This window comes from Adiantum capillus-veneris, chromosome 7, assembly GCF_014529385.1.
Source record: "Adiantum capillus-veneris isolate H3 chromosome 7, ASM1452938v2, whole genome shotgun sequence".
NCBI lineage: Eukaryota > Viridiplantae > Streptophyta > Polypodiopsida > Polypodiales > Pteridaceae > Adiantum > Adiantum capillus-veneris.
Window position 1 is genome coordinate 114,147,878 of NC_140937.1, and position 18,355 is coordinate 114,166,232.

The following is an 18,355-nucleotide window of genomic DNA, read 5'->3' on the forward strand; positions in this document are numbered from 1 at the left end:
TCTATTTAGCTATGTCTTATTTCCTAACATCACCAAGATCCGAAATAATGTGGCATGGTGTATGGCTACCTTTTCCGTACATGAGAACAATTGTTCACATAATCATGAATGTCTTTCCTCATAGTAGTCTAATAAACCCCTAACCAGGTAATCGTCTCGTAAGGTTTGGTCTTTTGCAAAGTGGAGTCCTACAACTGTCATATGAGCTTGTCTCAAATAGTTTTCTTGTATCTTTTTATGCATTGGCCATGTTCCTCAGGTCCAATTCATAAAATAAGAATCCCATCCTTGTTTTCCAAATACAACCTTCTAGCCAGCAATTGATATTAGGAAGATTGCTCTATCAATCGTGGTGTAATGGGAAATGGTATATGAAAATCTACTTGAGCTATGGTTATTAGAGATAAAAGGTCTTCCAACCATCTAGGAATCATTTCCATGGAGAACGGATAAGCATTCAGTAAATCATCGGCTACCCCTTTGTGTGCTTCCCCCGTGGTGATCCTTGATAGGTGATATGCCCTTTGGTACATGGTGCCCTTCTTGAATACCATTGTGAAATCAAACTCAAGTAGGATGATAAACCATCTTACTATTCTTCTAGTATTGCATGGCTTATTCACCAGTTATAGCAAGGCTTGATGATCCACACAAAAGAAAAATTATTGCTTACAAGTAGTGTTGAAATTTTTTAACTGCATACACCACTTTGAGGCCTTCCCTTTTAGTGGTGGTGTAGTTTGCTTTTGCTAAGTTTAGTTGTCTACTGCTGGCATATGAGATAGAAAATTCCATTGTCTCCTCTTTGGGCTGAGCTAATATGCATCCAATAGAAAACTTTGAAGCATCAACATGCACATGGAAAACTTTGTTCCAATTTTGAGTCTTCAATATTGGTGTTGATTTCAAGGCTTGTTTAAGCTTTTGGAATGACTCCTCACTTTCATTCATCCATTCAAAATGAGCGATAAGGCCATAATTGGGTTTTGTAATGAATGCATGCATGTACATGAATCTACAGTAATAGCCACAATGCCCCATAAATGCATGAACTTTTTTGACATTGGTTGGTCTTGACATTTCAACAATTAGTGCTACTTTTTCCATATATATGGAAATATCATTTTTTGATACAATGTGTCCAAGATTTTTTCCATGTCTAACCATAAATACATATTTCTTTGAATTTTAAGAAATCCTATATAGACAACATTTCTCAAAGATGCACTGTAAGTGTTCGAAATTGCTCTTTCTTTTTGTAGAATGCACTCAAAGATCATCCATGTAAACTTCTAGGAAATTTTGCACATATTCCTTAAAATCATGGCTTATTAATCGTTGGAATGTTGGAATGTTTCCGGTGCATTGGTCAATCCAAATACATGACCCTGTAAGCAAAAATTCCCCATTCCATGGCAAAAGTAGTTTGCGTTGATCTTTGGGATCTATGGCTAATTGATGTAACTTGAGAATCCATCCAAGAATCTATAAGTCTCTTTCCCGTTGTCAGGAGTTTTTTGGAGCAAGGGATTGTGCATATGTACATACACATGCATGGTGCATCGAATAAAGGATTGCCCATTTTCCAGAGCCAAGTGGTTACGTGGGTCCCACGTGTGTACAGGTAGGACAGGGTGTACATAGTGCATCGATTTTCACTATTACCAGTACCAGTGTGTTTTTTCTATAATAATGAGGAGTTGTTTGCGTGTAAAAATTATCGAGGAAGCTATCCGTGGGCCGATGACATAAGGTAAGAAAGTGCGTCAGATGACATCTAGTGGCGTCAGGAGATCAAATGGGGTCAATATTTGCACGTGGATAAGTACGGGCGCAACGTGGATGTTTTATTGTGATAATAATGCAGAAAGTTCATCATAAGGACCATACTTTGGGGCCACTTCACATGGTGGCGGGATGCACTATTGGAAAAAAGCCGAGTGCCAAGTGTGCGGATGATGCAAAAACGTGACAACTATGCACTGCGAGGTCAGTTTTTGGCCTGTTCGGGGTCCGTTTGAGGTCATCGAAAAGGCAAAGGGTGCCCAAATAATAAAGCTAAGTGTGGGAATTGAGAAACCAGAGAGAAGACCAGAAAAAGAGTGGAGAGAAGAGGAGGAATAGCCGCAGCTGTGTTTTTGCTCATTTTGGAGCCTGTTTTGGCCGTAAACTACCAATCCGAGGTCGGATTTGAGCACTTTGACGTTGTAGACTGGGGTTTTTGGGTTGTTCTCGATGCGATGGCGCTGTCCATTTTTCTAAATTCCTCACTATTTTTCTGTAGTTTTGGTTGTGTAAGTTTCTCCTATGAGCGAAGCTTCTGCTCCAATTTGTGATTGTATCTGTCATATTTTACCCATATTGTGTGAGTTGTTTGCCCCATTGGTGTTGGCCCAAGCTCTATTGTACCTAAACATCAGAAATTCTCCTTGTTTGAGCTAAGTTTTTTGGGTGTGTGTGTGTGTGTGTCTGTGTAGAGTGGGCAAGTGGATAGTCTCTCTCCTCTCACTCCATAGGTGTGTTCCCTGTCTCAATCAGGTGTGTTTTGTAAGCCGAGTGGTTCCCCATAGTGTGTGTGTGTGTATCTTCCCAAGAGTGTGTGTCGGGTCATTATAGAGGTGTTCTGTGTGTTTCCATCCCCCTCACACCGTCTACTCGTTCTAGAACATGGTCTGTGATAGGAAGAGGATAATTATCTCGTACGGTAGCTGCATTCACCTTCTTGAAATTCACACACACTCTGAATTTTCCAAAAAAAATTGGCACTACCACAATAGGTGATACCCAATCAGTGTGTTCTATTTCATAGATGAGTTCTACATCCTTGAGCTTTTTGATCTCTTCCTTGATCTTCTTAGAAAATGTCTCGTTGTAGGTGTAAGATCGTTGTCTACTCAATTTACCGTCATCTCTCATAGGGATAATATGCTTACATATTTCAGGATCCACTCCCTTGAGATCTTTGTAGGACCAAGAGAAAACATCCCTATACTACTTTAATGTTGAAATGAGAATTTATTCCTCCTCTAGAGACAAATATGTAGCTATGTATGTTGGCTTTGAGTCCTCCCCCAGCACTGCGAGGTCAATTTGTTTGGCGTTTCAAGTCCCTCATAGGATTTTCCTGGTTCTTTTGGCTGTCGCAATGGTTTCTCAACTATGATTCATCGATCTTACAAAATGTATTTTTTGTAGCACAAAAGAACATTGATTGCCCCTGATTTTTCGTCAAGTGACTTCATCTTAGTTGTCAATATCTCTTTCAAGGTCTATTTGAAATCTTTGTACTTCACTTTGTGCTTGACTTAAGTCATCGGTGGTTCTCTTCCCTTGGTCCTATTGAGGTTTGCTCGATTTTTGTTTTGTTTTGGTCCGTCAATCCATGTTTTTCATGGCTTGATATCTCTCTATTATTTTGTCCTTGATGCAATCCAACGCATCTATCATCGCCAAGAATTTAGTTTTGTTCTCCATTGCTAGTTTCAATTGTTTCCTTTTCATGTTATTTTCTCGTCTTCTGTGATACCTTTGTTGGCATCTATGATGCTGGTTTGAAAACTCAAAAAACTTTTCTTCTCCTTTCATGAGTAGTAGTTTGGCTCTTACATGTTCTTTTTTAGAATAAGTTTCCTTCTTTGTGAATGTCTCCTCCTATAATTCATCCGTGGCATTATAATAATAATCAGAGAAAACCTACTGCTCCTCGATCAGTTCAATAGCTACCATCTAAATAGGAACTATGTCGTAACCCTCATTGTCACAAAAGTTGGTGGGTGTGGACTCATTAACTCATACATCCATAGTAGCCAGAATTTGGGTCCGCTCAAATGGTTCAAACAAACGTTTAGGAAAGGGTGTAGGTACGTATTTGGCATTGTTTACCTCTCTGTCTAATATGCAATCTTCTCTCCATAAACTACCTGACTCAGAAGCTCCACACATCCAAATTGGAGTGTCTTTACATATCGATGATAGCGGTTTAGTTTTTGCTAATGTTTCCAAATCTAACTCATGGATTGGTGTCCTCAAGGTATTCTTGTAAGAATGAACCTTCAAATTTACCCGATTAATTGATCCGACTTGTTTTACGTAAAGATATTTTTTCCAATCCTGGATTGTATATGTCTCGTGAAAGTTCTTCCTAAGATGATTTCATAATTGAGTTTTTTCCCAAAATCTACAATGGCAAAAGTGTGATGGAAGTCAATTCCATGGGAGTTGCCTATCACATTTTCTAGTAAGACCATCAGTTTCTCTATATGCCCATCTGTCAATTGCAATTTCATTTGTGTTTTTCTAATTTCTGTTTTCCCCAGGCTTCCCAAACAATTTTTGTTGCTATGGCAATGCTCCACTATCCAAAACAGCCATGGTCATCATCATTGTATTGTATTGGAAGGGTCATGTTTCCTTCGTTTCCCTCACAGTATTCCCAATTTTGTTGATGGACACAAATTTGACAATTTTAGCCAGCAATTTATCTTCTTGGAATTTGTTCTTTGTTTTCTTGAATTACCCCTGTTAAGACCATCTTTTCCATGTTGAGTTGCAGATCCTTCCATAGATGTTGTTGTATCTTAAGGAGTTCACCCAATGTGATTGTGCATTGGATAGGAGTTGACATAATTGATTGCAAATTCACCATATCCAAAGAGTGCTTTGGTCTATTCAATTATGTTGTTTTACACACCAATGATTTTTCTTCATTTTTATCTAGGTATGAAGGTAGTGTGCGCAGTGTTCAAGCTTTTGGTAAGCTTGATTGGTTGTTGATATGGGCTTAAAGATTCACGCTCATATTGTTAGTCAAGGGTTGTTGCAAGAAAATGTCGTGCTTGGCAATGCCTTGGTTGATACGTATGCTAAACGTGGTGCACTTCAAAAAGCACAAAACGTGCATGAGGAGCTTTCTGTCTGAAATGTCATCTCTTGGAGTGCATTGATTTTTGCGAGATATTCACAATAAGAGCAGGGACAAAAATCTCTCGACTGTTTTCAGCAGATGCAAAGTGAGGTCCCAATCACCTACATAGCCATTTGAAGGCATGCAGGTCAGCAGATGCAATCACCTATGTAGGCATCCTGAAGGCATGCAGCTCTACGCAAGATGTTGATCTGGGCTTAAAAATTCACTCTTATATTGTTAGTCAAGGGCTATTGCATGAAATTATTGTGCTTGGAAATACCTTGGTCAATACGTATGCTAAATGTGGTGCACCTCAAAAAGCACAAAACGTGCCTAAGGAGTTTCTTGTCCCAAATGTCGTCCCTTGGAGTGCATTGATTGCAGGATACATACAACAAGAGCAAGAACAGAAAGCTCTGCTCGGTTGCTTTCACCTAATGCAAAGTGGGGGCCTCTCTCTAGATGCAATCACACACGCGTGCATCTTGAAGGCATGTGGTTGTACGCAAGATGTTGATATGGGCTTGAAAATTTGCTTTGATATTGTTAGTCAAGGGCTGTTGCAAAAAATTCTCGTGCTTGGAAATTCCTTGGTCCATACGTATGCTACATGTGGTGCAATTCAAAAAGCACAAAACATGCCTGAGAATGTGGTGCGAGATGTTGTCTTTTGGAATGCTATGATTGCAGGATATGCCCGACAAGGGCCGTGGCGGGAGCTCTATGCTGTTTTTTGCAAGTGCTTGAGGAGCTTACTATTTGGAAGTACGTTAATTGATTGCAGGATACATGCAATAGGAGTAGGGCCAAAAAGCTATCAGTTATTTTCAAGAGATGCAAAGTGGGGGCCTCTCTCCAAATGCAATCACATACGTGTGCATCTTGTTGTACACAAGATGATGATATGGGCTTAAAAAATCACTTTAATAGCGGTTGTTGCAAAAAATTATCGTGCTTGGCAATGCCTTGGTTGATATGTATCCCAAATGTGGTGCGGGATGTTGTCTCTTGGAATGCTATGATTCCAAGATATGCTCGACAAGGGCCACATCGGGAGCTCTGGGTTGTTTTCTACAGGTGCTTGAGGAGATTACTATTCGAAACGATGCTAATTGATTGCAAGATACACACAATAGGAGCAGGGATGCAAAGCTCTTAGCTATTCTTAGTCGATGCAAAGTGAGGGCCTTTTTCCAGATGCAATCACCTATGCATGCATCTTGAAGGCATGTGGCTCTATGCAAGATGGTGATATGGTCTTTAAAATTTTCTCTGATATGGGTATGGAAAAAAAGATCTGGTCTACTATCACCAGATGCAAAGTGAGGTCTCTTGGATTGCATCGACTGCTTTAGACAAATGGAAAGTGAGGGTTTCTCACATTAAGATTGTTGATAAGGGATTGTTGGTGAAGAAATATTGTACTTCGTGGTGCTTTGGTCTACCTGTATGTCAAATGTGGTACTCCCATGATAGCAAAAAAGCCTCTTGATGGGCTTTTCCTCCAAAATATCATCTCCTTGAACGCATTGATTGTTGGATATGCCCATATTCATTGTGCTAGTTCAGCTCTTGAAGAGAATGAAAATTGAATACTTTTCTCCAAATACATACACCTATGCTTGCACCTTGAAGGCCAATGGACTTATGCAAGTTGTTTACATGGGTCAGAGAATTAACAAGAAGATATGTGGCTTGGTGTTGTCGATAGAGGATGTCATACTTGGTAGTGCTTGGTTGATATGTATGCCAAATGTGGTACTGTCATGAAAGCATGAAAAGATGAAAAGTTCTTGATTCGCATTCTCTTTGGAATGTCATCACCTGCAGTGTGTTGGTTGCAAGATATACCCAATATGCCCGTCGCAAGAAATCTCTTGATTGTTTTTATGGAACCTCTTTCTCCAAATACATTCACCTATGCTTATACCTTAAAGGCATGTGGCCTTATGAAAGAATTTCACGCCAGTCATTGTTTATTGGGAGTGATGAGTGATCGATATGTATACAAAATTTGGTGTCCTCACAATAGCACAAAAACTTCTTGAAGGGTATCCTCCCTAGGATGTCGTCTCTTGTAGCGGGTTAAGTGCATGAGATGCCCAACATCGTTGATGCAAGGAAGTGCATTGGCGATAGACATTCCATTGTGCGGTGTGTAAGCATTATCATTTTTTTATTTTTGACATTGAGAACATAGTTAATGAACGCACCAAAAATTGCACACTGCCGTTGGAATGGCACGTTCCCTAGTATTATAAAACTTGGGGAGGACTGTGCAAACTCCCCCATGCAAGGAGACTTGCATGTTTTCTCTTTTTTGAAACATAAAAATGGAACAACAAAAAATTAATAACATTGACATCTTGTATGATCATGAACATTGAGCTTGGAAAAACTCTTAACACTCCTTGTGTTTTCTGGGGAGGTACCCCTTTGAAGCACTACGATTGGTAACCACTTTTTGTGGAGGTACACCACTGAACCAGGATGATTGGTATCCCAAATACTCACAGATAAAAAAATCTAACACGCTTTCATGAAAATACTCCCTCTCTCTAAAAACTGTGTGTGTGTGTGTGTGTGTGTGTGTGTGTGTTTGGTAGTTGAATGATTTTACTGTGAGGTTTTGAGTCTTTTTGCTACACAATGATACTTAAGGATGCAATTAGTGTAAAATCAGGTTCAAAAGCTCGAAAAAACAGTTCCAATTGTAAAAGCTCATAACTAAATGCTCGCAACAAAAAAAAACCTGTTCAGACTATCCTTAGTTGTATTGGTTCACTTGGTGGCTCTCCTTTGTAGGGCTTAAGTAGGCTCACATGAAAAGCATTGTGCATGAGCCAATGGTTGGGAAACTTGATTTGATAAGCCATCTCATTGATTGGCTTCAGGATTTGAAAAGGACCACATTATCTTTTTGTTAATTTAGCATAATACTTTTAATGGCCCGTAGGTTTTTGCCCATTGTTTGCCTTAATCGAGCCTTGGGAAATTTAAGTAAGACCCAATCATTTTCTTTGAACGGTAAGGCCCTTCTGTTCTTGTCAGCATCATCTTTTTTCCTTTGTTGAGAGATGGATTTAGCCTCCTTAATCTTTTGAAAAGATTCTTGTAGGTCACTGCTATACTCATCGTCAACAAAGATCTTCCCATGTACTTTAAGTAACAAGGGACATTTAGGTCTTCCCTCAATGATTTCAAAAGGTGATTTTCCTATAGAAGTATGTACATTATTATTGTATGCATACTCTACAAGAGGTAAGTACTTTTCCCATTGTGAACGTTGATCTACTTTGGTAACATAAGTCTTTAGTAGATCGAGTATCGTAAGATTGGCTACCTCACTTTGGCCATCCTTTTGTGGGTGCTAGGCTGAAGAGAAATTCAATCTTGTACCTAGAATTTCAAAGAGACTTTTCCAAAAATTACTGGTCATTCTAGGATCCCTATCTGACATGATGGATGTTGGCAATCCATGGTGTTTGACAATCTATGATATGAAGAGAATTGCCATTTGGTGTACCTTAATAGTCTTTTTGACAGGAATAAAGTGTGCTTGCTTGCTAAACCTGTTGACTATTGTCCATATTCCCGTATTCCCATGGATAGACTTGGGTAATCCAAAGATAAAATTCATGGATATACTCTCCTATGGTGAATTTGGAAAAGGCAATGGCTGGAGTAATCTAGGTTGCTTCCCTCTATCACACTTGGTCTTTTGGCATACCACAAATTTTGAAACATACTCTTGTATGTCCACTTTCATGGTAGGCCAATAGAAATACATTTCTACTCCTTGGAGAGTAGGTTGAATGCCTCTATGCCCTGCCAAAGGAGGAGCATGGGATTCATACATGACTTTCTCACAAAGGGAGTAGGTAATACTTAGCCTATCACCATAGAGAAGATAACCATCTTGCAATGTGAATGGTTCCTTTTTCTTCCCCAAAGCAAGGTCTGACATTATTTCTTCAAAGTCAGGGTCAATAGCATACTCATCTATCATAGAAGATAGATCATTGTGAGTTGTTATAGATACCGCATTAACTTTTGGTCATCGTGAAAGTGCATCGCCACTTGATTGTGCTTATCAACAACATGAGCAATATGAAAATAAGATTGTGAAAGAAAATTTGCCCACTTCATTTTTTTTGAAATCTTGGTTTGCATCATGAAGTACTTGAGACTTTGGTGGTCTGTTTGTAAAATAAATGGAGTCCCCAATAGATAGTGCTTCCATGTGTCTAGGGCATGTAGAACAGCTAACATCTCTTTCTCATAAATGCCTAAGACCCATTCATCCGTATTGAGCCTTCGACTCTCATATGCTATGGCATGCCCTTCTCAAAGCAAGACTGCTCCTCCAAGGCAATCACCACAAGCATCACATTAGACCTAAATGGATTTGAGAGATCTGGAAGCATGAGGACTGGTTGGGAGGAAAGATTCTCTTTGAGCTTGTCAAAAGAATTTTTCTCCTTAGCAGTCCATGAATACTTAGCATTCTTCTTGTTAAGTCATGTAGTGGCTTTTCTATGAAGCATCTATAATACGCACACATACCAATAAAGCTTCTTAGCTCATGTAGATTTTTTGGATTAGGCCATGCTTTTATTACCTCTAACTTTGATGGATCCATACGGATAATATCTTGAGAGATAATATGACCTACATATTGAATCTCTTGAAGGAAAAAATTCACTTTTCTTTTGGTTGAGAAAAAGCTTGTTCTCCCTCAATGCTTGAAAAATCACTTGGAGATGTTGCTTATGTTCCTCCAAGGACTTGGAGTAGATGATGATATCATCAAAGAACACTCCAATGAATTTGTGGTAGGGTCTAAATATTTTCTCCATTAGACGATTGAACGTGGCTGGTGCATTGGTCAAGCCAAAAGGCATGACTAGATATTTATAAAGACCAAACATTGTACAAAATGCGGGTCTTTAGGATATCTTCATCCACTATCCTTATTGATGATAGCCACCTTTAAGGTCAATCCTACCAAAGTAGGTAGAGCCTTGTATCTTATCAAACATATATTCTACTCGAGGAAGAAGAAATCTATTTTTGATAGTGATATGGTTTAGTGCTCGATAGTCCACACACATATGGTATGTACCATCTTTCTTTTGCACTAGAAGGACTAAAGAACAAAAGGGAGAGGAGCTAGGCCTCACCATCCCTTTGTCTACCAATTCTTGTACTTGCCTCATGATCTCCTTTTGTTGAGCTTGGGAAACTCAATAAGGAGACTTGTTAGGCAGTGAGCTTCATGGTAGAAGCTCAATTCGATGGTCATCATCCCCTCATTTTGGAGGTAAGTCCCTTGGAATCCTTTTAGATAATTAGACAAGTCTAACTCTTGTTGATTCCTACCATTTACAATTGATGAAACATTAGTTCCTTTTAGGGACTCTTTGACAAAAATCATGTACGCAAAAACTGAGCTCTTCTTTGATTTATCAAAAGTAGGAGGATTTACAAGTGGTATAGTACGACCAGACCCACTAGTATCTATATACATGCTCTTTTCCTTGTAGGTGAAGTAGATTCTCGTTTCAGGGAACTTCATGTTGGTAGCCATGTGGTTGAACCATGGCTCCCCTAGGATAGAATCCTCATGTTGGAGAGGAGAGATGAAAAAGTATCCTTTGTTGTCGACATAGCTTTAGACATGAAGCCTCAACTTCCCAATCAAGGGGTAACGGAGGCTTGGTGTCCCTTGAAAGCTATGTCAGCAGTTACAATATCTCCCATCTTGAAAGCTTGAATGCACAACTTGGTGGCCAAATCCATTGATATGAAGTTGTGAGTATAGGTAGGGTCAAACACGATGAAGAAATCATGCTCCCTTACCTTTCCCCAAGCATAGGAGAGAGGTAATCCGTTGCACAATGAGAATCCTCTTTTGGAGCTTCGGTGGTCGAAGCTCTAGGAGTCTCATTGCGAGCATTTCTCTTGGGGAAAGAACAATAGCCATGTCCTTGCTCCCCACACTTAAAAAATGTATGGCCCTTACAAAAATTCTCAAGTTCTTCAGGATAGTTTTTTTTTAACCTTTGTAAACTCCTTTCTTCTTGGACCGATTGTTGTTGTTGATATTGGAATTGCCATGGGAAGAATTTTGGGCATTGGTTTTCCCCTTTGCAGCACTCTTGTCTTTGTTTTCAAAGGGTTTGACATTTCGTCTAGCCCCTTGTTGGAAATTGATGCGCGAAGAAAACATGGTGTGGTGGATTACTTCGGTGATAGAACCAGGCCATTGAGAGTTGATGTACTCAGCCATCTCTTCATGTAATTCTGCACAAAATTGTTGCTTTTGCTCAGTGAAGTTTATCTTTTGAAAGACAGTAGTCTTGAGAGGTAAATCCCAAAACTTTTCTACATATTTGTGGATAGATTCATGAGAGAGAAGCTTCAAACTGCGCCATTCAGTAAGCACTTTGTCCTTTGCATTGCTTGCAAGAAATTGCTTCATGATGGAAACTCGTAGAGTTTTCCATGTCTTTGGGGCTTTGCCGTTGCCATGAAGGCTAGGCCACCATTAACGAGCCAATTTCTAGAAGTGCATAGCTCTATGGCATAGCTTGGATGACTCTGTGAAGCCCTCGTCTCCAAAGACCACATAAAATTGCTGGATGAAGGCCAATACTTTATTGGTAGCACCGAAGGTGCCATCATAGCTAAGAAAAGAGATACTCTTTCCTCCCTCTTTGAAGTTCTTGAGATTTTGTGACCTTCGCCATGCAGGGTATGATTTGTGACGTCCTCCCCTCTTATATTCTCTAGGAGAATAGCCATAGATTTTGTTGGAAGAGGAGGAAGGTGAAGAAGGAGAAGAGGGTGACCTCTTTCTTGACCTTTTCTTCCTCTGTTTCCTCTCTTTTCTTTTAGAGTGACAAGGAGAAGGACTGTGGGTTGAATTTTCATCTTGCGAGGAGTTGGCGACCGTCTAGACCACCATCTTCGTGGAGCCACATCTTTAGAGAAACTTAGGGATTGATTACTTTCTTGTTCTTTGGATTCCCCCTCTCCTATGGGAGAGAGTCTTATTTTGGGGGTCTCATCAAGAGGCCTCCTAAGATCTCTCTCCTCTTGGAGAGGAAGGAAAATCCCATAAGTGCGAAGTTGTTGAGTAACTTCGGCTTGCAAAGCAGGGTTGCCCATAGCTTGCTGCAACCTAGTAACAAGATACTTGACAAACATGTGAGCATCATCATTGGCACCTTCATGTGCAAAATCAAAGTTATCAATGTTCATTCTACTCTCTTGATTATTATCATCCATGTTAATCAAACTAATGTCACTACAAGAGGTTGCGCAGAATTCGGTGCAGGTACCGACGAAATAGCGCTAAATTGTAAACTTAGAAACGTTGAAATAAGGTTCAGAAGAGGCGTCGGTATCGTAGCGTCGGTGTGGCGGGCGTCAGAATAGGCCTATAAACAGGCATCAAAATAATCAACAGAATAAGCACTAGTATTAATAAATTAAATTCCGACACCTATTCCATGACCCATACCCATGAGCATATCGTAACTTGTACCGACGACCAAAACCTGCAAATTTTTTTTGGGAAGAGAGGGCTGGGAACTAATGCTGCATGTAATGCAGCAAAAGAAAACAGCCCTCTCTACCCAAAGGAAGAGTGCACAAGCAACCGCACTCCACCTACAAGCTGACGCTAAAGAGCGAGTGTATGGAAATTAGCAAAATTGTAAGAATAACATAACTTGTTAACATGATTAAAACATTAGTCAAAAATTGTAAAACCATAAACATAACCATTGTGCCATATCATAACCATAACCATCACATGATTTCTATAACATCATAGCAAAACCATAACCATCACCTGAACCAAAACCATAACCATAACCTTGAACAACCATAACCTTGCACAACCATAACCATAACACGATTGCTATACCATCATAGCAAAACCATAACCATCACCTGAACCAAAACCATAACCATAACCTTGCACAACCATAACCGTAATCGTAACCTTGCACAACCATAACCATAACCATAACCATAACCATAACCATAACCATAGCAAAACCATAACCATAACCATAACCATAGCCTTGCACAACCATAACCATAACCATAAACCATAAACCATAAACATAAGTTGATTGTCAAACCTTAACCATACCATAAACATAACAATAAACCATAAATATAAGTACTACAAAATTGTACATATGCAAGAGGTCACGGAGTGAGAAGCCCTCATGGTAATGCCTCCCAATTGACGTCCTCTCCCTCCTCCTCCTGCTAGGTTAAAAGGCCACAAGTCCATGCTTGTATCCATACTTCTCTTGGTGTGTCGAAAGGCGCTTCACGGCAACTTCCTACAAAATTATGGTTTAATCATTATTTAAATCTTCAAATAACATATATACTATCAATAATTTAAATCATATGTATAATACTTACAAACTCATGTCAAAGCGTATCGTAGCCTCCACTCCTAGATGTGACGCTCCAGCAGACTCCAAATGTGCTCAGGTTGCATCTCTCTGCTGCTGAAATCTATTGGGATTGTCTTGTGTCTCTCGTGCAATCCCAATCCACTCATATGCGGCCAACAATGCCGGCTTGGGATCGTCGTTGTTGAATCTGTCTCTGGCCTCTGACCGACGGTGTGACATTGTCGACCTCGCCATGCTCAAAATCCAGGCGTTCGAGACCTTGTCATACCCCTCTGTCGGCCTGTACTTTCTCTGAATGGTGTCGACAATGTAATTCTTTCTCTCAAGATCGAGATTTTCCCAAATCTCCATCACTGTATGACCAAACTGAATCGTACAGAGCTGTCAAATCCTTTGTCGCATTTCCTTTCCCACCCTATCTGCCACAACAGCCCCATCCCTGCTTCTGTACACCTTGCTAGGATCATGCTCATGTGATCCCCAAGGTGTACATGGTGGGCCCATCGGTGAACTATCTACTTAAGAGAGTGGTGAGCACTCTCTCGATGGTGTGGACGCATCGGTAGAACCACTATCACAACAACAACCACCTCCAGAATGACGGTGATGTCGTCTCGAGGATGAACCACTCATCAGTGTAGAGGGCACACGAGTCCTAGGCGTACGGGGCAGAATAGACTGAGGTGTTGAACCATAACAGTTACAAGGTTAATTTGGGAATTTTTGAAATTTGAGGGCTATTTTGGGAGTTTCCACAAACTAGAGAGGTATTTTGGTAATTCTCCCTAAATTAAGTTTACGCCAAACTTTTGCTCCAACTTTTTCATATGAGTTTATTCTTTTGCCTATATATATATATATATATATATATATATATATATATATACCTTAGATAAATAGCTTCACCAATGACCTCACAGATAGAGGTATTTGTGTCTACCAATGAAATGAGCCATTATCATAGATGTATATTATTGGTATGGTATTTTATCGGTCTCATATTGTTATCACTATATAAGTATTTTTTTGGGACTTATTTTTTGCATGGCGTGATTTCTATTTCTTCTTGAATCTCGTTAGCAGTGCTCGAAATCTATCATCACTGCGAGAGAGTTATGCGGGGCCTCGATTATGGAAGCTCTGTTCCTAGGAGATAGCAAGCGTGACAGCAAGCGTGACATGAATGAGACAGAGAGAGAGAGAGAGAGAGAGAGAGAGAGAGAGAGAGAGAGAGAGAGAGAGAGAGAGAGAGAGAGAGAGAGAGAGAGAGAGAGCTATGCAAGCTTTAGCTAGTAGCTTGAGGAGCAACGAGCAACAAAACTCAATGCAGTGAGTCACAACCAAACGACAGACGCACAATCACAGAGCTAATTTTCAAGACACTGAGCAGTGCCAAGAAAGAGCAAACATTGAGGGGAAGAGAATAATTTTTTCTTTTGTGATTTCACTTAAAGACTATGCTAATGTTAGCAGCGGCTAACACAGGCTACACCGGTTATGCATCAAGCGGGAGATATGCGACGGATGTGACTCAATACTTCCCACTCACTTTGTATAAGTCTTGGGCTCAGCTGGAGTTTCAAAGTTGTATATGCTAGCTAGAGGGGTCAAGCTTAAACCCATAGCAGAAGGGATTGTGGTGAAAGCCCTTAAAAGGAAGCCTTTATGCAAGGATGCTTCATTCTTGAGTATCCACTCTTGAGGATCAGCTCCCTCTCTCTTGAGTGTTCACTCTATGGCCTAGCCTTGAGCTTAATGTCTATGCTTAAGAGGCTAGTGCTAACCATTGTAATTAGACTAAGCTCTTCTTGATTAATCTAATCCTTGATTTCTCATTAGTCTAATTCTTCTCTACATTTCATCTTGTCATGAAGTAGTATTACACTTTCATTATTCTAAATTTGAGAGATGTATGAACTTCTTGCTATTCTTCCATAGGTTGATTAATTTGGGTCTCAAGCTTGTAATTAGTGTGTGTGCCCTATTGTTTGCTTGTGTGTAGATAGGTTTTATGAAGCTCTAGCACCATTCACTTTGTGTGTGTAGCTATTGATGAAGTTCTATGATTGACATGTGGTAATTAGTGTGTGCTTATCATTAGTGTGCTTGGGGTTTCTAGTCTATGGTGAGTCGGACTTCAGTGGGCTTAATGTGTGTAGGAGTTGTTTGATTAGTAATTAGAGTAGGTTTAGAGTTAGTTTTTCCATGGCTAATGTCTACTGGCATTGAGAGGTGATCTCTTGAATCCTCTATTCCATTCATTTGATGCTCGTGCTTCCATGGCCTAGCCGGGTTGCCGATCCACGGATTTGATAATTTTGTGTGGGTTGCGATTAGGTCATGCTACAATGCCTCCCTAGTACATTTGGCACCGTTGCCGGGGATCGATAACCTAAGCTACTGAGTTTAGGATGTGTAGTGTAAAATAGAGTATTTTCATTACTAATTTCTCAGTTTTTGAGTGTGTGTAACTCAATTGTGGTGTGATTTAATGATGTTTGTGCAAGAGATTGATACTAATGTTGAGTTATGAATACCCCAAACCCCCAATTCCACCCCCAATTTCACTAATTTCATACTAACCCTTACTAATTTCGCTTCATTTCCATGCTAATTGTACTAATTTCTACTAGTTTTGACTAACCTTGTTAACCTAACCACTAACATTTGAACTGTAAAGTATGTTAAATCCCCTTGTAAGAGTCAGAATCATCACTCTAATCAAGTTGATGATTTGAGTGTTTGATTTTTGGCCTACAATGGTCAATTCTGGAGCCGATTTGATGGCGCACACACTTGTGTGTGCAATAATGCGTCTTTGCGTGGAGCAAAGTAATAGCTTAGAGTGTAATTATACGATGTAAGTGCACTCACTTGTTATGTCAATTCTTGATTGATTAATGTGATTGAATGTTGCTAATTATTTGCTAAAATTAGGTGTGTAATTAACACAAATTGACCTACACTTTCCACCTAATTTGATACACTTAGAATGAAATTGATGGTCAAAATGTGACTAATGAAGTTTGTGTGTATCAAGATAAGGCTTACTATTCTCATCAGGAATTCATGCGTGTGCGTAAAAATCATTGTGTGTCTGCATACACCAAAGAGGGAAAAAACTGTCAAAAAATTTCAAGTGTGTGTGCACCTAATTTTTAGTGTGTGCATGCATATAAAGTGATGGAATTGATGATACATGAGTATGAAATCATGTAATTGATGTGTATGCTAGGTTAGTTCAAGCATTGGATTATAAGCCTAATTGCTAAAAATTGGGGCAAAGATTGAGTGTGTGTGCCCATCCAAGGCCACTTGATTTTCAATGATCGATGGTCAATTGGGCACCAAAATGATTTTTGATTGTAAAATGTTCATAAAAAGTGTGTGAAATCAGGAGGTGTAAGCATAAATGCATTGCCAATTGAGCCAAATTTGATTATTCGTGCTTGATTGTTAAGTGTGTGCATTGCTTGATTGGGTCAAAAGTGTTATCGTTTTAAGAAATCGAGCATGCATGCATTTAAATATGCTTGATCGAGCTTGAAATTTGAAAAATTGCAATGAGAAATTGATGGATTATGTGCATAAATTTTTGGCTTAAAGTAGGTGTGTGTGCCAATCAATGGCATGTGCAATTCAATGTGTAAATGAGCAAATAGTACTTTTTACCAATTATAATGATTAATTTGCCCGAATAGTTGATGTGTGTGTCACAATTGGCTTTAAAAATTGACATAGATTACTCAAATGGTGTTGTATTGCCATGCTAATGATTGAACAATGCGATGAACATGGAAATTTTGCATTCATTTGTGTGTTTAATTGCACCCAAAATTTACTCATGTGTAGACATACAAACCAAATGACAAGCCGATTGGGTTTGGATGATTAGGGATAATGGATATGAGTGATCAATATTGCAATGATTGATATTTGAATGTGGTTTTTCGAATAGGAGGAATGTATCTATTGAATGCTTGATTCAAAATCATTTTTGTATGTAAAAGTGAACTCTTTCAAGATGGCATTGGTATATGAACTGTATCATGCATTATCTTTTGACTCAATTGAGAGCATACTGGTTTATAAATGCATGATAAATTGGGTTATTAATACTTCATTGTGACCAAAATGAAAGAGTTTTTGGGTGTGGACATTATGATTCATGATTGGTGTCAATTTGTAACCGATGCGTATGCAAGAGCACATCATAAACATGGAATAGCATTATCAAAATGATATTGAGTATTGAGGAGTGAAGTAATTTGGAAGAGAGAATGTTGAATGTGCATCATTTTGTTCTAATGTGTTGTGTGCCACCTTTGAACTTAAAAACCAAGCATTTAATAGTAAGGTGGTGTGTGAATGACAAATGAAGTTGCATAGTCTTAAATGGAAAAATTACTTGTGATTGCATTCATTTTGAGTGAATCTCTTTATTGTGCATAACCATTGCCCATTTTTCGATCGCTTTTGGCTATCTTAGTTAAAGTTTTATGTGATGGCCTCCTCACTACACACATGATCTCTAGCGTGAGAACCTTCCCTTTAAAAGAAAAATTGAAAAAAAAACTAGTGATAAAGAGAGGGATTTCAAAATCCGTTTTGCACATGCCAGCTCATCCGATTGGATCGTTTTATCTGCTTGGTTTTGGCACATTATCCACACAGGTCTAGTTTTGGCGCTTCCACATTCATTTCCCTTTTTGGAGTAATCTCTCTTGAGGATCTGAAATGGCTTGTCCATTTGCCGGAAATGCCTTTTCACCTACAGTGACTTACTTTTAATAGCCTCGACGACCTCGCTTTTGTGCTCACAAGTCACAAACAGCCAAGACACAAACGGTAAACCTCTCTATTGCAGCTGCAGCCATGACCCATAAATATCAGTAGATTTGACAGGCAACTCAAAATGTCAAAAGACAGGTATGTAAGAAGTATGCCCTTCTGGATAGAAGGGAAAAATTTAACATTGCCCTTTCAATGACAAAAGACTAAA